Genomic DNA, 23,276 nt, shown 5'->3' with positions numbered 1-23,276 from the left:
TAAAAGTAATGCGGAAAATGTGATTTGGGAGATTAATTTCAAATCCCAACTCGTAATTTCTCACTCCATTGACAGAATTTATATCCTCAGGTATGAAAATTTTTGTTTTACTAGCATTTATTTTATTTTCTTTCATTCATATATTCAATTACCAAGTTTTTTGTTTTATCAAAATCCCACAGAACATAGCTAGTTAAAAAAAAAAAAAAAGAGAGAGAGAGAGAGAGAGAAATATGGAAAATGTTTCTCTTTCTCTGTCTTCTTAATATTTTTTGGTATCTAAAGAATATCTTTAGATACTAAAGGTAAACTGAAAAAAATATGATTTTGGGGAAAAAATCCCCCAAAACCAAAAAACACCTGGGTTTGTAAATCCTGAATTCCTATATTATATTTTTTCATTAATTTGTACACATCATATGGGATGCTGGTCTCATTTTCACCCTGAGGCTGTCTTCTGCCCTAGAGTTCAAACCAAGGCAAGTCCCTTCAAGTGAAACAAATTTATATCCTACAAGGTTTTCGTGGCTTTTTTGGGTTTTTTCTCCCAAAAAAAATATTTTAAAAAAGAACCGACATCTTTAAGTTCTATAATTCTTCTCCCTCTGCATTTACTTGGGAAATTTATAGCTTCTAGGTTTTCAAGAGCATGTCAGTATGTTTTTGTATCCTGTAAAGAAAAAATATGGCTAAAAGAATAAAAAATGTCTTTGTAATTTTTTTTCTGTTTTTTAACTTCCCTCTTATGATTATAACCCATTGGTTTATAATGGGTTAATAGAAGATTTCTCTTTTCACTATGTCCCACATAAAATATTAAACACCTATGTCATAAAAGCCTGAGAGATGCACTCAAAGTCAAAGGAATGCATTTGGAATTTGAAGAACAGTGGTTTTATCAAATTCTGTGCCTCTGGACCAGCACATTGTTTTCCTCCCTTCTATGTTTCCACAGCTGATCAGGCAATCTGTTTGTACATTTTTCCTCAAGGCTTCTTTCTTCTCAAGCAAACATAAAAAAACCTACAATGCTGAGAAGAAGGCATATATGTCCATAAGATGAATTTCAAAGTGAAAAATGTACAGTCCAGTGCAAAATTTAACAAAATTTCTTCTAGACTGTGTTATTTGCTCTCTAATAATAATAATAATTTTGTTTTATGTGTATTTACACAGTTATTTTCGGTTTGGTTCAGAAATCTGTGAAACTTATGTGTTTAGAAAAATTACAAGTATTTAATTTTATTTAGTTTTAATTGCTTGGTTGGTTTCTTTTTAATATTTTTAAATTATTTTTTATTTTTAATTTTTAAGCTTGTCTGTCTGACAAATGCCAGCATTTCTTAAAAGCCATCCTTACGGAAAAGACTGAAGGGACCAGCAGTATATTTTCTTTTTTCCATTGTAGTTCACTCATCAGTGTAGAGCCCAAAACTTTTACCTGAGCTCCAAGAGACACTGGCAGACACAATTTTGACATTTTTCAGTCAGACTTTGCTCTGCCCAGGCACTGGCAGCAGGAGCTGCAGGGGTGTCTGTAAGCAGTGGCCAGGGCTGCCCTGTGCCAGACATGGACGGGTTCAGCTGGATCCAACCAGCACAGTAGGGGACAAGGCTCAGACCAGCAGCCAAAGTGGTGGTGTCTCAGGTTATATGTGTTTAATAAAGAGGGAAATAATGTCAGATAGATGGTAGAAGAATGGACACAAAAAAAAAAAAAAAAAAAAGAAACAAAAAAAAACCCACCACAGAAAACAAACAAAAAAATACCCAAAAAAAACCCACAACCAAACCAACAAGATACAAAATAAACAAACAAATAAATAAAAAAAACCCAAAAGCAAACAAGCAAAAAAAAAAAAAAACAGAAAAAGAAACAAAACAGAAAAAAAAGTGTGTGTGTGTGGAGGAAACAGTGGAGCAAGCACCATGGTCAGAAGAAAAGATGTTGCTCCACAGTGGAGCAGGTATCCACAACAGAGCTTATGGAGGATTCCATGCCTGAGCAAGTGGATATTCTCCAATGCACTTCAGCATGAAAAAAGCCTGTGCTGGAACAGGTGATAAGAATGAAAGGAGCAGACAAGAAAAATTGCCATGTACCAACCATACTCTCCCCAAAACAAACAAACAGACATTGTGCCAAGAGCTGCCTCACTAAAGGGACTGAGTGCAACCTGTGGAAATAACAAAGCAGTGGGGAGGAAAGGAGTAGGCAGTACTAGAGCAAAGATGGTCACAAGCCCTAATTCTCATTAAGAGCTTTTTTACCAGAGCGTTTCCTGGAAAGAAGTATAAGCAATCCTGAAGATTTCTAGAAGATGTTGAAGGCAATAATTTGACGCTGCTGAGTAAAAAGTTGATTAAATGAATAAGAAATATAATATTGGAGATATTAAGGTTCATGACAGACTCGATGGCAACATTCAAAAAATGGTGTTGTTTTAGCTGTTCAGAGAAGTCAATTAAATAAAAAAATTAGAAACTTGGACTGGCATACTTGGATTGGAAGAAAACAGGTTTCATTTTGTGAATGAACGAATGAATGATTGAATCTGCATACATGTCCTAAGCAAAACTGACCTGAAGACTAAAGATGTCAAGGACAGATTCCTGACAAACTACTTCAGGCACAAGAATGATCCAAATCACTACTCAGAAGGTCAAAATGGTGCAATATGACTCCAAGTTGGTTGAATAGTGGACACCTGACTCAACTCAAATAAAAAAGCAATTAAAAAAAAAAAAACATGAATAAAAAAAAATAAAAGGAAGTATAAATGAAGACAGGATATCCAGAAGGAATCCTGAAACATTGCCTGAATGAGAGATGGAAATAGGAAAAGCAAAGCCCAAGTAGAATTGAAAGCAATCATGAAACCAAGAAGCTTTCTTTCTGCTATATCCACAACAAAAAGAGAACTGGAAAAATTGTGACTTGCTATGAATTAATCATATTCAGTTGAAAGAAGAATTTGAAACTCCTTTTTGATTGTTAGATCTCCACTTAAACATTTGAAAAAGTTAAGACAAAGATAATATTCTATAAATTCAAATATTCGTAATTTCTGAGGAGCCTTGGGATAGATTAATGGTTTATTATATGATTTAAAGAATTGGAAATATTATTCAGAGGGTGATTTATGTTTTTTAATTTGTTGATATACTGCCTTGTCTGCAACTCTGTTAATTTATACTTCTGTTACCTGTAAATATTGATCAAATATATAAATCCCAAAGCTATTAGTAATATTGGAGCATTTAAAATAAATAAATTTTAAAAAGATCTCAATAAGTTTATATTGAGAATTTGATTTTTGATATAAAACTTGAGATTAATTTTATAATTCTATTTCCTTCAACCTTACAAATTAGGTCTTTTACCATCAAATTTTGTTTCTTTGGATTCTAAATTTTAAAATACTTTCCAAAAAGAATCAGTATCATTAAAGAAAGTTTTAGTGCCAACCATCATTATAATTATGGATGTAAATTGGATCAAACTTTATTGAATTATTTCTCAAATAACATGTACTCTTTCCAAAGAAGATACTGAAGTATTTCAATCTCTCACTTTATGTTGTGAAATCATTTCCAGTTCATTCAAATTACATTAATTTGCTTTGATCATGAACAAAGACTGTTCTGTATTGCTTTCTCCTCATTTTCTCTCTTTCCCTCATTTTTTTTTCCTACCTGCAATACATCTATTGTTTTAGGCTTGTTCTTACATTCAGTTTTTCCTAGCGACAAGAAAAGCATCTATAGAGGTAAATTGTCTGCATCTGTCCTAAGGCCTCTTTTTATTTGAAACCTAACAGTCAAGAATGTCTTCCAAGAATACAACATGTTATTTCTCCTCATCCCAAAATTCATCATGCTATTTCTCTTCATCCCCAATTGATTTGGAGAATTTTCTTAGACTACTGTCAATATAGCCTTGAAAGGTCTTCACAGGGAAAGTTTTTATCTTGAAACTGCAAGGTGCTGTTTTGTTGTCTTCTAAAGTGTGTTTCTATCTCCTGTAATAGCTGTAATCTGAGTGCTACCAAAAGAGGCTTAAGACTTTGTTCCTTATACTGTATTTCTCCACTTCAGGGTATCTTCTGACATGTTCTTCTTATGTTGTTTGCCATTTTCTTTCTTTTTACTGACAGGAAGCTATTTCACAAATAATCTCATAAAGGGAAAATAGGTAGCTACAGCTGGATAAGTGTAAACAAGCAATTTTGTACTACTCCAAAGTCCTTTTACTGGTGAAAACTGATAAACAGATCCAAAAGAAAGCAATCTCTCCTACACAGAGGACAAGTGTTATAACAATATTAAAAAGACAGCCAGGAAAATGAGGGAAAATAGACTAATATAAGTTTAAAACATTAAGTATGGTAACACTGCATATTGGTCTCCAACATTATTGGCTCTTAAAAGACAGAGCTTCTGTAATGAACTAATAAAGAATTAACACACACTGCAAAATGCTTTGGTGCCTTTTTCGATGCCTTTTCTCTCAAACTAGCGTTTTCTGCCTATATGCAGAGAGAACTGCAGGGTTTGTAAAATTAAATAGTGAAAATGCAGCTCTAACCATTTTACAATGCAATCTGTTTAACAGAAATGTAAAGAAAAAATCCAAATCATTTGCTAGAGAAAGGGAAGGTCTCTCCTGAAACAAATATTCCAAGCTTCTGAAGTTTGAACTTCACTTTTTTCCAGCATTGCTGCAATATAAAATATGTATAAATATTTAGATGTTGTATGCACACACACAAAAAAACCCCATGTATAAGTTAGAGATTTAGAGGTCATCATCATGGGGGAGTTCAGACTACTGGTAAATAGGCATAATCTCTATGTTCACCACTTTTCAACATCCAAAACCTGTATGAAGAATCCCTTTTATATTCTGCTGCCCAGAATTTATCCCTGTTTGCCTCTTGCCTACATGAAGTTCCTACAAGAAAAATTGCAACATTTCTTTTTATTTTTCCAGCCCTTGTCCCTTTTTTTAATCTTTGCCTTTTCAGATGAAATCTTCAGCTGAATTCTTATGCTTGCTTTCCTGTAAATTCTTTCTCTGCTTTTAAAGAAGATACTTGGGAAAGCTGGCTTCAACCTGTTTTGTCAAACAGGTCTTCAGTCCTGCTCCAGCAGTCTCTGAAGCTCATGCCTCACAGCTAAGACTGGGTTTATTTTGGTTTTATTTTGGTTGGGAGTTTTCACCATTTTAACTCTTATCCTTCCTAGAAAATGCCCATAGCTTATACTCCTTTTAGCATAATCATAATACCAAAGGATAGTAATAATGAGATATAAGAAGGGTGTGAAATAGAGGTATGAAGTCTTCTACATTACAATGAAATAATTTCATTTTACCTGATACATTTTTTTTTATAGAACTGAAACCTCTAAGCAAAGATAAGACATAACCTTGGAAAAGAAGTTTGTATGCTCCCAGCTATAAATGCAGAACCATTATATCACAGTGCTGCTTCAGTGAGCAATATGACTGAAGCATTAAAAGAAACCAGCTAATTTAACCTAATTTTCAAGTCATTACCATAGAAAGTACTTGTCCACAGAACAGAATATAACAAACAAACAAACAAAACAAACAAAAAAGAAACACACACACAAGACAAAACACAAAAATACCCCAAACCAAACAAGCAAAAAATACCCCAAACCTTTGCAAACTATATAATTTATAATGGTATCATCAAATTTATCTGCAAATATTGCATACAACTGCAGAATGCTCATTTTTTATCTGGCATATTGTTATAGCACTACACACAAATGAGTGAAGTAAACCATAGATGGATAAGCGTGAGGAAATGAAGACCTCTGTCAAATGTCTGATGAGATAAAGGACAGTTCTGATCAGATGAATAACTCCTGCCTTGGGTTGAAATGGGAATCATGACATTCAGGTAACTTCTCCTGCTACACTTACTACTCTGGCAATATGGAATACCAGAGAATTGTGTCCTATGTGATGTCTTATTTTGACATTATTTCTGAAAGGGAAACTATTTTTATGCATCTTGCATATAGATCTGCACTGACAAGAAGCATACATCAAGTTCCACTAAAATGGAATATTTACATTTAATGCATACACACCTACCCCTATATTAATTAAGAATAACCTTAAGAATGTTCTTTAGAATGGCTTCACACAGCTTGTGTTCTCCTCCTGTGTGGTTTGTAATATCTAATTGGAGTAAATGAATCATATCAAAACATATCCTTTTTCTGTGATTGCCTCAGTTCAAAGGGACATAATGTAGCTGTTTTTTCTGTGAATAATTTCTTTTATATAACTTTCATTAGTTGGTTTCACTTTTTAATTGTGAGACAAAAGAACAGGCTAACTAAGAGGAAATATAGTGATAATCTTTGGGCTAAAAAAAGACTTTAAACCCAAAATTTTGCTAAGTTTTCCCACCTATATTTTGAAAAATTATCAATCATAAGTTGTTTCATTGAATCCTGTCCCCTTGGAATTCAATGAATCAAAAAACTTAGCAATTTATTGAGTAAAAAATGTGAATTTCTCAAGCTTTGGATAAAATCACTCAGATTTTGCCTTAGGATTTGTCTTCTAAAACAGTAGTAAATACAAATTATACAAAAAAAGATTCTCATCTATGCAAGTGATTGAACATGAGGAAATGAGATTTTTTTTTGTTTTGCTTCAGTACAAAATATATCTAACTTTGGAAAACAGTTCAGGCAAGGTAGTCCACATTCTGACTAGACAAATGGACATAGGGAGCACCTCAGTATTTATAGTGCTCACCTCAAGGTATAGAATTTCTTTCTTCTTAGTAGTTTCAAGAGAAATGTTTTAGTGCCAGTTTATTGAATGTCAGAATTCACTTTCACCAGAATTTACCCTTTTCTTAGCAGAATTTACTCTTCCCCCTTTCCCCTCTGGTGTTAGTGGAGGATGCTGTTTGGATCAATGTGAAATATAAGAAAAAAGTGAACAATTGTTTTTTTTTTCTACTTTTTAGCTTTTATTGTTGTTTGCATGCAAAAGTTCATAATCAGCTGAAGTGATATAAACCCACATCAGTTTGTAAACCTCAATTTTATATGCTGTGACACTAATTTCTTCTTGGCAGGAACGATTGATGGAAGAGAAGATGTGCACTATTCTGGTTTTCTCTTGGTTTTTGAGCAAGTGACTGAGGAACACTGACCCAGCAGAGACCTAAAAGTCATCTCCCAGGAATTCTATATAAATGCTTATTTTTAAAGGAATTAAAAATTATTTTTAGAGAAGCTCTCAGATGTTTCATAGGATGTCAAGATATTTCTGTCAACAAATCAGTAACACAAAGGTGATGGGTAATTGCCTGCATGCTCACTAAGCTGTATATATAGTGTTAGAAATCACAGTTTTTGTACCAGGGTACAAAACCAAAACAAAGCAGAAAAAAAAAAACCAAAGCAAGCAAGTAAACAAACAAAAATAGAAAAGACCAAGGGGGAATTTTGACAGAGGAGCTGAATAAATAGTACTATCAGCCCAAGCTCTGTCATTTAGCAGAAAATCATTAGCTATGGCTACAGTTTTGAAGCCACGGATTGCAGCCCAGACATTTAGCTTCCTGTAAGTAATAAAAAAATACATTAGCTAGCAGTTTATTTTTTAATAAAGCTAACTTTGGTCCGTGGAATTTTAATACTATTACAGTATAGGGCACTTGAAAGTTAAGCATGTTTCCATCTCTTTTGTTACGGTAGTGTGCTTAAAGTGGGCATAAGTTGTATTAAGTTTACTTGCATTTGCAGAATGTTTTTCTGTACAAGGCTGAATGAGCACTTCATCTAGGTCTGCAGTGAAGAGAGAGTGGTGAGATTGCTATGCTGACTGTACCTGAAGTCCAAGAACAAAGCTGTCAGCATTCACTGGTTTTTAATTGAAAAAATACATAATAATAATAATTTAAAAAATTGCACACAAGCAAAAATAAACATGCTAGGGATTAGAAAAGTTCTCAGACCTGCCCTATGCAAGTGGAGTGAGTGGGTCTATAATATGCATGTTATAACAATGCAGGCAGTTAGCAAATATGCTCAGGTACAATATGGAATTGAAATGTTTTTGAGCTGAATGTGATATGCACAGTTAAACAAGCTCACATAGGCTCAATATGAAAAACTATATGGAATGTTAAGATCTGTAGAGGACTTTTCATTTCTTGTAACACTCCAAAGGAAAGCCTATGAAAAATTGCATCAGATTTTTAGGTGTATTTAAGGGTACTTGTCAAACACAGGACACAACATAAGCTTCACAATGCTTAAAGCAGTTTATAGCAGCAAATAGGTATCGTAATTAGCTCAGTTTTCCAAAATGCATAGAAACTGAGAAAAAAGGGCACTTTGAGTGTAAAGGGGTAGCAAATACAAAAAATAGTGACCTTATAGAATATGTCTTCCTTTGGCCGTTTTCTTCTCCTTTACAGAAATGGAAGCTTTGAAAAACCAGGATAAATTCTCCATGCTGCAAAAAATAATTCCCTGCTCAGAGAATGGAAGTGTCAGGGTTTGCATCACTGTAAAAATGAACTCAATATCTTATATTAATGAAGCTAAACATAATCCTACAGACACAGCAGACTTGCATATAAACCTTTTACATGTTTGCAGTTACTTGAGCACCCTGATGACTATTTCAAGAAATAATGACAGTAATGATGATAAAGTAGGAGCTGTCCTTTAAAAAAGTTACTACTCACCTATGTTGCAACTAGTATTGGGAGTCCCTTTTAGTCCCCTTTTATTTGTTGTCTCACAGGTGTTTCACATAAAAATTTGCTTTCATCGTGAATAGAAAAAATTTTTTTCTAAGATTTTAATTTACATATTTTCTAGTGTGTGTTTTTTCTTCTGTCCTGTGTTGGCAAATTATAGTATTGCCCTCAGAAGATAGCCACATGAAAATTTAAATTATTAATAGCATAGCATAATTTAAACTACATTTACCTCTTTCTTCAAAATTTTCTGGCAAGGATATGTTTTGAATTTCTGTGGGGGGGACAGAATGTAAGAAAATAAAGATAATGCAAAAGGTAATCTCACCTCTGAGGAGTTGCAGCTGTGCTAATTACCACAGATTAGGAACAGGCCTGCCCTTAAGAGGCCACAGCTGTGTCCAATGAGGATGACTGCTATAAAAGAGTGGGGCAGCTGGAGTCTGCTGTACTGTGAAGGAGTCAGTGCTGTGAGGAGATGCCTATGAGAAAGCACCAAAAAGGTATAGAACTTTTACAATAGGATGATAACAAATTTCCAGTAAGTCTGGCAAAATACAAGCTCAATATATATGCCCATTATGTAATGATTTTGTAATCAATAAGAGGAAGATTGGAATTCCAATAGAATGGAATTATTAGAATACTGGTACTTTTGCTTATTGGAAGTGATTTTTTTTTCTTTTAAGGATGTTTAACTTTATTTAGTTGTTCTTATTGAATGTGTCACTCATTCTAATGTACGCTTTTGATTCTCTGTTTTCTCAGATCTCATAAAGAGGTCAAAAATCCCACAGACTTTTTGAGTAAAGAATGCTGTGTGAATGAGACATTCTGGCAGGAAGATCAATTCATTGCCTATTTATAACAGAAATTCTTGATAAGCACCTTGGTTTAGCCACAAAAAATCCTCTTGAAAAACACAACAATATTTTCTGAATATATGCTGCTTAGTGTGACTAATGCTGTGTCTGATTCCCACCCAGACAGGGTTGGTCCTCCTGGCTGTCAGGGCACTGCTGACTCATGTTCAGCTTTCTGTTGACCAGGAGCCCCAGATCCCTTTCCATGTCACTGCTTTCCCTTCTCTTAGTCCCTGGTTTATAGACCAGGGTTGCCCCATGCCAGGTGTGGAATCTGTCACTTCTCCTGGTTAAATTTCACATGGTTTGTGAATGCCCCTTTTATTAATTTGCCAAGGTCTCTCTGCAGGATCCCTCAGCCCTCGAGGGAGTTGACATTTCTTCTAAATGAAACTGCTTTGATTGGACCTAATACATGTATTCTTCCACTTTTAGTTCTAGTCAAAAAAAAGGGAAGTTTTAAGCCTTTTCATCTTTATTTGGAAATGCTTAATACTTAGATGTCAATACTATGGATCACTTGACTAATAGCAGGAAGGACAACCAGAAGCATCAGATTTACAACTTTAAATTACGATTTTGTGCCAATGGATTTTTGTTTTAAGCATTATTTACCATTTTAATTTGTTTTAAAGTTTAGATTGCAGAGCTAAAGTTTACGTCTACTGTTTGCTCTTTTAATGCAAAGCCAAATCAAAGAGTAGCACTGTGTTTTCTATTGAATTTTTTTCATCATTGTAAGCGCAGGCAGAAAAGAATAGGGAAAAAAAAAAGAAAAACATGCCATTGCTCACCTCTTAACATTTAAACAAATGTTTCATGGTTAAAGCTACAATACACACATCCTAAAGTGTTAAAATATTCTGACCATCCCCAAAAGCCATAAGCTCTTCTACCATTGACACCCAAGTATTTAACCTTCTCTTCAGCCTCTTATTCTAATAATGGTTCTTCCAGAGACACGACTGCAAAAACTCTCTGCACTTCTTTCTGCACACAAATTAGGATGTGAAAATCAATGGGTCTGTCCTCAAGGAGCTGCATTCTGGCCTTCTGACCTCACATAGTTTCCAGCTAGCTACCCAGTCTACTGGCCTAACTTGTTATCTTAGCACACTCCACATTGACATCCTATTTTTTTTAGGTGCATTTCAGTCCTGCATTTGAAGGTTTTTCAGGTTGTAATTTTCTACCTATTATTTAACTGCTTAACTCTTGATTTTCCACTAAGTTGAAGCATAAATTTGCTCCAATAATTTATCCTCATATAAAGAGAGAATGCACAAAGAGAAATATTATTTATTGTGTGCCCTTTGAAAGTTGTTTTGTCCTAAGCTTTCAGTTTTCATGTACACAGTTAAGTCTCAGTGAAGCATTTTATCTTCTGAGGAGAAAAATATTATATTCTAAACCAGAAGCCTGTACCATGTATTAATGAATGGAATCAAGCTTGGAATATCCTGGGAGTGTTTCTCTTTAGTATTACTGTGTGAATTTATCCTCAGTAGAAGGAAAAGTGAAATCCAAAAAAAATTTGGAAATACAAGGATGAATGAATCTGAACTTGAAGCTTCCTAGAAATGAATGAGAAATATAAAAGTAAAATTGTCCAGCCACAGATTCAGTAGGTAATGTAGCCATTCTAAAACTGCAAAATAATAGTATGCAAATTATTTTCAGAAAGTTCTTGAAAACAAATCCAGTCATCTAGCATAGAAACTTTATTTGAATCAAATAACATTCATTCAGTGGCTGCAGGCAACTTCTAGGCAGAGGAATTGGCTTATAATACATAATAGAAGGAATACAAGCTTCAGGTCTCTGAAGAGATTCACAGTGGAACACAAGAGCAGCAAAGATCAGAGTACCTGGTTTCTGTTTGTGGGGGGAAGTGAAAGTGTGTCATTAGGAGTGCTACAAACCAATGGTAGCACAGGTAGTGACAGCCAAAGCAGCATGTGTTGGGATCAAAGCTTGGCAAAGGATTTCAGAGTCCATTCAGACTTCAAACTTTTTTAACCCTCTCCCACACCTACTCTTCAATAAGTTGAAAGCTTGAAATGCATTCTTCTCTGTAATATTTGTATCAGAAGTGAAGGAAAAAAGAATACACTGATCCACCTGCCAGCCATTGATCACTCATTAGTTTTTCAATAAAATGAAGCAAAAAATGAAAAAAACCCATTAGACTTGCACACAAAATCGTCTAAAGCTTATCAAACAACTCTCCACAAAGGTTACATTAAAGTGTTCTTGTTTATGTTTACTAAATGCCTTAGAATGAATGTTCTGCTGAGTTTATACTTTCAAAGGCTCTAGACAAAAATGCACAAAATATTTTGAAGGGAGAATAGGTAACAGTTACTTGTATAAAAGGTAGTACAAGTCTTTCATCTTCCTTCCTCACAGCGTGCAGTAAAATCCAGCATCAAAATATAACTACTCCCAAAATAAATTGAGAGCAAATGTGTACACATGGCTGCATTCTCATTAAAGTTTCTTTAAAGTATCTGTGACTACAGAAAGTATCTTCCTTTTTCCTGAAGGCAAAATAGTTTCTGCATTTTTTTGACTTTGTCTCTATCTTTCAACTTCATTTGTAAATGCATTTATCCGCAATATGAAAGGAAAAAAAATTATCATAATCTGAGTTAGGAAAAAAAATAAGATAGCTAAAACAGATGAAAAAATAATTTTGTAAGTAGATTTTCAAATAATTAGTGATTAATTTCTACTTCAATAATGAAAATAAATCATCACTATTTAATTTTTGATATACAAAATAAAAACAATATATTACTGAAGAGGTCTCTGCATCCACAATGAAGAGCAACCTCATGGTGGAAAAAGAAAGGCTCCTGTACCTGTTGTACCACACTTAAGGGCCATGCACTTGTAATTTGGACTCCTACTGTTCATTCCTTCCGCACCTCTGGAGCTCTCATCTCCACATGCAAAGGCTGCTGTACAGTGACACTGCCCTGGTGTCCTGAATACTCCCACCCTGATGGCCCAGCCTCGGCAGAGTGTGAATTGTTATCAGGCTGGACTTCTTACAGGAAATGATGGATGCCCCAAGAAGGAGACTCCTCTGCACTGCCCATTGCTCCTCATGGCAGCCACTGGACAGAAAGTTTCTATTGCTTTCTCTTCCCTTTGTTTATGCTTTTATTTCCATGTTTGTTTGGGGGGGTTTTGCTCAGTGTTGGGTATTTGAAATTGGTGAATTCTATTAGCTGCAGGCCCCACAAAGGAGTTTCTGCACTTGTAAGCATATCACAGGTTTTGACTCCACAGAATACGTAACTGAGTTGTTTTGAGATGGGTTGGGGTGGCCTTTTTTTGTTTGGTTGGGTTTTTGGTTGTTGGGTTTTTGGGTTTTTTTCCATTATTGTTTGGTTGGTTGGTTTTGGGTTTTTTGTGTAAAGATACATAGAGAATAAAATAAGAAAAGTGATATAGTAATTCTCTACAAATCATTTGCAATTAAAAGTGTTTTAATCCTGACTGCAATCAGGAGTGAGAGGATGAGTAAAGAAATAAGGTTTTAGTTGAAGATTAATTTAGAAAATAAGCATAAGTATTTCTTTTTCTTGCAGTTCTGGTCTAATAGAAAAGAAGCCTTTACATTTTATGCTAAAAAAAGTGGACATAGATTCAGTTTGAGTTTCTAGAAGAATTTTAACAAATCAAAAAACCCCAAACACCCTCAAAAGCACTCAGTCCACAATTTAATCTTTCAGGATATTTGAGTCACTCTTTTAATCAAGAACCACATTAATAATATATGCTTTTTGTAAGAACACCTAAGGGAAATAAAACTGCAGCTAAAAGCAGAAAACATTTAATAATGGAAATAATTAGATCTTGAAAAAAATGAAGAACTCAATATGATGAAGATGTAAAAGTCCACAGAGTAATAATATAAAGAAATAATCTCATATCACAATGTAACAAGGATATTTCTTGATTACAATAAAAATGTGTTTGCAAAATGCCCTATAGAGATACTAACTAATCAAAAATGTGGTCTACAGGCATGTATTTTACCAATGAAGTAAAAAACTAGGGGTGTTTTGAGACCTGAATAATAAAAGAAAAGTTGACTAGGAAATGATAGGACTAATACAAGAACCTAGCAATGTTCATAACTGTTTAATTGTAAGAAACAAAGTTTTCAGCCATACCTAACAGTCAATTCTTTATGTGGAGTAAAAAAACAATAACTTGTAAAATAAAGAAAAACAATAACTTGCAAAATAAAGATTCTTTTTCCCAGTAAGGTAAATTAAGCAAAGTACAAATCCAACAATCCTTAAATAAGAATTCTTAATACAAGATTCCTTGTTTATTGCAACGATCTCTTTCATGTGCCAACACTACTGTTACTGGTCGGGATGGATTTATTTATTGTTATGCTCTCCCATTCTTAGAACTAGACAATGAGGAATACCAAGTCTTTTGTCATGTAAAAATAGAAATGTCATGCCACTTCAAGGCCTGCCATGGATCATGTTTGCCTCCAGTCCAGATGAGGCTGAAGGTGACTTAATGCAGAAAATAAGAACAGTGTTCCATGATTCTGTGTTAGCTCAATTTTTTTCCCATTATTAATTCACATCAAATAAAGTATTTTGCTAGTAATAAATTAAATCAATACTCCCAATTATTTCAATTTATCAGGTATAATTAAGTGGTATAGCCAACATTTCACACAGATAGTAGTTGCAAGTAAGTAGTTATTGTAAGTGGATTGAAATGTATATGACCTGTCATAAATATATAATGTAGAGGAAGACTGTTTCTGAAAGCAGGTGTACCAAATACAGCCATAATATAATAAGAAAAATAGCACATGCTATACAGGAGACCTCAGGCTATAGAAAAAAATTACCAAATATCAATTACTGATATTAAAAGAAATTCAGGCTGGCAGTTCATGTAAGTCACTGAACACAGGATAAATTCAGATGTGAGAAGAACCTCAGAAGACAAAAGCAAGGCATAGATTTTACTAGCAAACAAAAAAAGTAAAGACAAGCATGTCCTGTAATAAGGAGAAAGAAAACATAAATGTAAATTACATATTCATTTCTTGGCAAAGAAGAAGAGACTGCAATCATCAATACTACATTCCTATTAGCAAAGAACTTGGGACAGAAAGAACATGCCCTGAATCCCCTCCCAAATTGAATCTAAAGACCTCTGGCCATGAAAGACATAGTATAACATCAAAGAAATTGAGACATAGTAGAAAGCTTGTACAAGTTTAACCTGTATATAATTTGAACAATTGTTACTATTGCTATAACTATACTAATAATATGTCTTTGGCTAGAATGTTAAGGTTTACTTCTAATTAAGACTTTAATTATTATTTTACTTCTAATTTAGATTAGCAGTACATTCCTGATTTGGAAAATAAGGTGCAGTCCTCGTGGCCCACAGCAAAATTTCTAAGTACAACGGCTGACAGATATGACACAGGATTTATGGAATGTCCTGTTCTTTGAGCCCCTGGTATTGCCCCACAATGTACTAACCATCTATGCATAAGTAATTGGACACTTTGTTATTCATAAATCCTTTTGTTGTCAACCATTACTCATCAGATCCACAATTACCAGGAGCCATTTATTTCATTTGAATTTTCAATTTAATGTCTTCAGTGTTAATTGAACTTATAATTGTCATTTGCCATTGTACTTTTCTGGCTTTATTTATTGTCTATTCTCAAAGTAAAGTGACTCCATATCATAGCAATATTCTTGTAACCAAACTTTTTTTTGCCATTTCCCACTTTAAAGATGTTATGTGACTTTGAAGGTTCTATGAAACTACTGTTTGCACAGAAAAATTACCATGTGATGCTGCCTAATTTTAAAAATCTAAAATACAACTAATTCGAAGTTACCTGCATAATTAGGAAAGAGAATAACTGTATTAGGTGATAATTCAGTGGGTTACCTGGGTGTAAAATATTTATATTAGGATGAGATAGAGTTTTCTAGAAGTCCCTGTTTCTGCCTTTATAGGCAGCATAGATGGCTAATTGATGTCTCCTTTAATCAAACAAATTACACACTTAACTGCTATCCTTAGGTTTGAGTGTAATCTTAGTGTGTTGTCACTGATTTTGTACGAGAAACAGCATAATGTCCATATTTTTCATTTGTTGGGTTTTTTTTTTTTTTTTTGCTAGCAGCAATGATGCAGAATAAAATCAATACTGTCACCAGGACAGTAGCTGCAGGACATGGAAAGCTGATATTTAAAGAAGATAGGGGCTCACAACTTCTAGGTATTATTTCTGTTTTTAGGAGGCAATAATGCTAAGCGAGTACATTAGCACCAATCTGCAACCTTATCAACAAATCTTCTGTGCAGCACTGAATAAGAATCAAAATTAGGAAAAAATGTATGTGAAAATGAATGGACAAGAAAATGCTCAGAGACTGGAGGAGCAATCTCCAGTAGTGTTCCGGAATCAGAAAACTATTTGCTTCTGCATTTTTCTTTTAAATGCATGTTCATAACTCATACAATCATGCTTAACCTTTATTGTTCATTTCTCTTCAGTTTTAAAAGGATCTATAAGAGTGAAATACATTTCAGACAAGGCCAACTTAAGAACTGGTTTTTTCTCAGCTCATTTCTATTGGGATAAAGTATGTAAGCAGAAATGTCTCATTTGATTTTACATTTACATATACATATATATATAAAATTTTTGTCCCACAATGCAATATGAATAGAAAGGGCTTTTTCTTGCTTAGATTATCCACCATTTCTCTCAAAAGAGTACATGCAAATAATCATGGTCTTTGTTTCTACTAATAAACATAAATGCTTGTTCTAGTTTCAAGTGTTTTTGTCTTTTCCCAGCTTACTGTTTCTATCACAAAGGGATAAATCTTCATTCACAAATGGTTTCATGAGAACTTGTTTTGGCCAAATCTTTGCTTGGTGCTTTCCCAAGGACCTTATACTGTGGAAGAATGTTTCCTTCCCCCCCATTTTCAAATTCATGAAAATACTCCTTTTATTGATCCCCAAATCTGCCATTAAATTACTCATTTACTTAATCAACTCATTTGACTTAAGGTATTCATTGACACTCTCCATTAGGCATTCCATTTAATCCGATCATAATGAAGTGTAAAGGAAAATATTTAGACAAAATATTTAAACAAAATACATGGAGAAAAGTGGTACATGTCAGTGAATAGATGTATAATTTGTTTTTTCTTATTAGCAACTGATTTTGTTTTCTACCTCACTTAAGCTCCAAGAAGTAACTCAAAACGACTGGAATAAAATACTCTGTCTTCTGGACATATCTTTACTCCAACAATGCTCAAAGTGCCTTCTGCTGCCCTTCCTGTCACTGCTCTATGCATATATACCAACAAAAGCTTTGTCAACTAACCTTACACAATCTCCAGGAAAAATGATCTCTGAATTTTCTGTGTTATGCTTATCCTCTGGAGCACATTCTAAACTTTTTTGCTATTTCATTCTGTATTTAGAGCAGCTCTACCAATGTTCTCTTCAGAACTGCCAACTTTCATAATGTCTGAAGGTCTCAGCAGCTATGTAAAAAAACCCTTTCTAAGTTCTCCAGGAAGCAGTTTTGTTAACCCAGTATTTGGCAATTTATTCTGAATCAATAGTCAAATATTTCTTAGTGTGGTACTTTAGCTTTTAACATTGTAATTATTTAAACTGTCAAGTAAAAATAAGCTGCAGAGAAGTAATAGCCACTAATTTTCCAATAAATTTTTTTTGCTATGACTTTATCTTTTTGACTTAATAGATATAAATTAAATTGCTTTGGTTGTTCATCTTGATTTGCAGTTTTCTGCTCAACAGTTTTGTATAGCTTCAAGAAGAAAAATTTCCTTTCAGTTCTAAATTGTTGGGACTGACTGTTTTGAAAAGAATGTTAACAACATATTTAAGCAACTATTCATTTGCTTTCTACTTGACTGGGTGTATGCCTTTAGCTTGCTAAAAAACTACTCTTACTACAGTACTTGAAAGATGAACTATAGAGAGCTATGAAATCACACCTAGAAAGCTGTTCCTAAATTCTGAAATCAAATATATATTTATGGCAGCCATTATAAAGGCCAGGTTGGATGAGGCTTTGAACAACCTTGTCTAGGGAAAGATGTCCCTGCCCATGACAGGGAGGCTGGAACGAAATTATTTTAAAGCTCATTTAAACTGAAACCCTGCTATTTTGTGATTCTATTATATATAGTGATAATCCCTTCCCTGCTCAAATAGGCAAATGGAGTCTCAGTTCATAAGCATTTGTACTCATTCCCCAAAATAACATGGCCAGATGCACAGAAAATGTTATTCTGTTTCAAGCCCAGTTGTCATAGCCAATATGAGTTTAGTACAGCCCAACATATACGAGTCACATATTTGCATGCATATTGCATGAAGCTATGCACAAGCAATAAAAAATATAAAGTTTTCTAGAGATGAAAGGCCAGGTTAAATTAGTTTACCTTCTCATACCGTAACTGGAAGAAGATATCACATAGTGTTAACTCCTTTTGAGACCAGCCAAAGGTATGACTATGTCTATCTGTAAAACTAGAATGTATAAGGGACCAAATCATCTTTTAACAATGACATTTATTACCCATATTTGGAATTACCTGTCCTGCAATCATGTTTCCTCAGTTGCATTCTGATCCTAACTCCCAGGTCAATTCCCTCAGAACATGCTTGTCATAGACAACAAACATACACTTGTATTTTACTGATTTCAAGGATATTTATAAATGGAGCATCCACTAAAACAGCTATTGAACAATTTTTGAAGACACTATAAATCAAGGTGAAAGAACACTGACAAACACAGAGATGTTTAGTCAGATCAAATTGAGATCAATTATTTTCCTTATTTTTCCATTTACTTTCAAGGTATCGTATCTGCTTTTGGTATATTACATCTGAAGTTGCTATTTCAGCAATTTCCATTTATTTATTCAGACATCATTCTTAGACTGTGGTTCTTGCAATGTCAAAAAATAAAATATTTCTAGTTTGTTTTCTTCACAGAGTTTAAAACCAAACTGATATAAAATAGTAAGATATTTTAAAAAATCCAACTAAACCTCATTGGCTTTCTATTTCTTCAATCACAGGGGTAATTTCTTGAAAGCAGCTCTCTTCAATTTTACTGTAAACCTCAAATCACACTGCAGCATTATTGTTTACATTTGGCACAGAGCAATTTGAAAGATTTGAGGGACGTGGCATGGATACTTAAAAAAAAAAAAAGAAAAAAATCTTTCCCTAAGTCAAAGCCATCAAAAGGCAGGCCCTCAAGCACATATGCCATCAAGCACAGAGACATGCAGCAAAACTTGCCAAAATTGATCCCGGCTGAAGGCCAAAACAGAAAAGAAGGACTTCCAAACACTCTGGAATGGAGATACCATCAAAGGAATTGCAATTGGAGGAGGAAAAAAAAAAGAAATTAGGGAAATTTAGTGACTATAAGAAAATAGATCTGGATTATATCAGGTGCAGTGCAGAGGACCAAAATTCAGCTCACAGATGTCGCAAAAGCAGAGGAAAAAGTCAAGGAAAAGACACAACTTGGAAGGGAAAATATGAGGGAACTGGCATGGAGAATTAAAAAAAAATATAAAATTCTTGTCCAAATCAAACCCATAAAAAGGCAGGCCATATGCAATTTGAAAGACTCATCTTTTTAAATATTACATGGTGACAGGAAGGACCAGCAGAAGACTGATAGCCTTAGGAACCAGCTCCAAAAGTAAATCCATCTTCTCTGTATCCCTTTCTTTCTTTGTTTAAGTGTTAGCAGCACAGCTTCATTCTTAGCAAATTTGCATATCTCTAATTATTCTTTGTTTCCAAGAATAAAAATATGTAAAATAAGTCAGAGATTTTGTCCCCACTCAGCATGAGCAATAAAGCTTAAATATCTGTGAGATTTGACTGCCCCAATTTCTTGTTACTTATAGTTTATTAATGAAAAATTAGACAATATTAAGAAAGATAAAATGTTGTCATTTTAGTGCAAGAGTTCTGCTGTCAGTACACTGCAAAGGTTCCATATTGCTAGAGTTTCATACTTGTTTTATGTTTCTTGTAGGCAGCTCCTCTAGGCACCAACTCTTCCTTGTCCTCACAGAAGCCAACTGACTCCAGTTCCCCTTGACCAACCAATCCACTCTTTTATAACACTCTTATTGGCTACAGCTGTGGCCTGTTAACATCAGACCTGCTCCTAATCCTTAATAAGTGGCTCTGCTGCAACTCTTTAGGGGGTAAGATTTTTTGTTATTCTTCCTGGATTTACTCGTGTTCTATCCCCCTACAAGAAAAGGTATTATTTTCAAGAAAGCCAGACACAAGTGCATCTAACTGATTGCGGTTGTACATGGCTGATTTAAGGAAAAATGTGAAAGTGAAAATAATTCAGCCTAATGTTTTATCCACTATCAAATGGATGCATCTGCTGAAACCACATGAACAATAATATCAATGCAGATTAAAATCAAAAAAACTATAGCTGGTAACTATTTTCAGAATAAATTCCAGACTGGAATACTTTTAAAGAAGAATTTGCAATGGAGAATTAAGATTAGAACAGCACTATCCTGTAATTCTGGGTTTTATACTCCGGGTAATCACTTAATATTTAGTAAAACATCAGCATTCTTACATGGTGTGCAATCCAGTTTTACATCTGTCAAATCCCTGCATGTATTCATGATCTCTTTAATATTAGTGAGCTAAGAAAATGCTAATTTTGGAAGCAATACTTTCTGTAGGGCAGAAGGAGAACTAGCAAAGCACATTTTGGAAATTAGTCCAGTATTAGAAGTCCAAGACCTCTTACCATCAGTATGGCAGGAGAAAAAAACAAACAAACAAAAAAACCTACAACTAAAATGGAAGAAAAAATTAGAGGTGCAAAAATTGGAGACAAATATTGCATAAAGCGTTAAATGAAGTTCCCCTTGAACTCAAGATTAAAGGACTAAATGGAACTTGAATTTCAGGGATAGTTTGAAAGCATACTTCTAGCATCTCTCATTATGTGATCATTACATTTTATTATTTCTTAAAATTTTTTTTGCATGCAATAGCTAATGGAAGCAGTAGAACTTAAGGTGATATGCGTTTTTATGCATTGTGTGTTGGTTTCTTATGCCTGCCAATTTACTTTTCTTCATATTTACAAGTAGAATAAATTAAAACCACAAAACAAAACTTCCCCCACCAAAACTCTCAGGTATTTCCTGCACAGACTGAGAGAAATCCTTTATGATACTTGCTCAGTTTAGAATTCAACAGGTTTTGCAGTAGTGCAGTCTGGGTACCAGGGCAGGAAAGGCAATGGTGACTGGAGTCAGCTGAATACTCAGCAATCACCAGGTAAATCCATAGGAGACCTGAAGGCAAGCTGGGAATTCAAATCACACATCATTCACAGCATAGCAGTGCTGAGATCAGCAGGAAACAAGGCCCAAACACAGCACACCTCTGATGTGGCTCAGGCAAGGACCAAGCCTAAATGCAATGTATAAATCAATAGACAGAATTTGCACATACAGGGGCCCAGGTGAAGAGTTTGACAGCTCTTTGGCAGTATATGACTTTCTACCTTTCACTTCTCTTTCTGGGAATTTTTCTGTATTTATAGATGTCTGATACAAGGTCACATAACTGCATTATGTCATGGTTGGCTTTTGAAACAAGCTGCTCAGCCTTGGGGAAAAATTGCAAAGAATTGGGGAAAAACACAATTATAGGCTGATCAGGTCAGCTAAAACCTCTTGATGCATTTGGGATTCTGACAGAAAAATTCTTTACTATCTAAAACACAGAGGGTTTTGTATTTTTTCACATTGCTTCAAGTGGCTCCTTAGTCAAATATGAGAAAAATCTACTGGTGTTTTTATTTAATGAGTTATTTCAGAAACCTTTAGGCTCAAAAGATTAATTCAAATTTGATTCTATGATTCCTCATTTACCTAGTTTCTCTAGAGTTGCCATTGTTTTGGTAGCTGAACATTCAGCATTGGTATATTTCTCCAGGAAGAAGTTTTTTCATATCCTTCATCTTGGGTTGCCTCATTATTCCCATCTTAATTTCTATGTCTCTTCATTTCTGTGATGTCAGAATCATTACCAAGGCTCAGAGGTACACTCTCTTCTGCCTTGAGCCTGTCATTCACTGCACAACCAATGCACAATGTGCTTACACTAGAAAATTTAACTCCTGAATTATTGAGGCAGTCTCACTTAGTCTTCAGCAGAAGACTTGTGGAGAAGTCCTTTTCAGTTTTAGGATTTCCACAGAAAATTGTATGCAAGTCTTGTCTAACATCAGGATTAGTCACATATTTGTTTGCTAAACTAAAATACTGTCAATGCCAAAATATTGTTTAATGCCTGTGATCAAAACTGTTCAACACACAGGAAACAAGCATAGTTTCTATATTAATGTAACCAAACAATTTCTGTTAACAGAATATCTTGAACAATTAACTATGCAAATTGCATAACAATAAGTATCAGATTCAAAGACTAGTAGTGTTTTCATATGTATAACTTGTATTTGAAAACAAAAGATAGATTTATAAGATTTCCACCACAATTACATGCAGTTTGGCTCTACATGCATCTGAAAGCTAAGCATGAAAGTCATGACTGGTGTGGAGTGTCCAGAGATCAAAGATGGCTCTAAGACTCATGTCCCTGGAGAAACCAGACCAAGTTGGACTAACAGTCAAGCTGCTTTTTGTCTTGCTTAGCCTTAGAGGCTTACATAATTTTACTCTGTAACTATTAACAATAATTCACTGAAAACTATTTTCAATAAAGCGGTTCATCTGGTCTGCTCCAGAGCTTCTCAAAGACCTTGACCAACAAGCTGTTAACTATAAATAAAAGGAGTTATAACCCTTCTCCAGAATTCCCTCTCAGAGAAAATATAAGATTTAAAACATGGTTGGATACATATGCCATTAATTTTAGAAGGAAAAAGGTTAATTTGAATGGCAGCTTTATATTCATGTCTATTACTTTGTTTCTTTTATGAAAACACCCAGAAAAAAAAAAAAAAACCATTCATCCTAAAATGCAATGTTTTCATTCCCAGCTTTAACAGAGCATTTGAAGCCATGGTACAGGTATTAAAAAGATATAAAAACATATAATGAAGAAGGCAGGGTACCCCTGCCTTCAGTGTTTTTCTCTCAGTGAAACACATAGATCATTCATTAACCACTACATGCATATCCCATTTCTAGAAGGACTCTCTTGTTGCTGTAAAGAGATGAAGCAAATACATACACATGCTTATTTTGGTTTTTTTTTTTTTTTTTTTCTAACTCATCTCTTTCATTTAATCATGGCTGAAAAGTTCTGGGGACAATAAGTCTGATTTCTCAGGATTCTCTCTGAAAGGACAAGTTCTGCAAAATGGCCATTTACAGTACTTTGTAGTCCTATCAAAGGGTTCTTCAAGCACTGAACTTCCCAAAGGGTGCACACACAGACAAATATTTACCTTGCATATATAATATCCCCTGTCTTGTGATATTCATGATATTCACATATACACTGCATACTGCAT

This window comes from Zonotrichia albicollis, chromosome 2, assembly GCF_047830755.1.
Source record: "Zonotrichia albicollis isolate bZonAlb1 chromosome 2, bZonAlb1.hap1, whole genome shotgun sequence".
NCBI lineage: Eukaryota > Metazoa > Chordata > Aves > Passeriformes > Passerellidae > Zonotrichia > Zonotrichia albicollis.
This window is presented reverse-complemented; position numbering follows the sequence as displayed.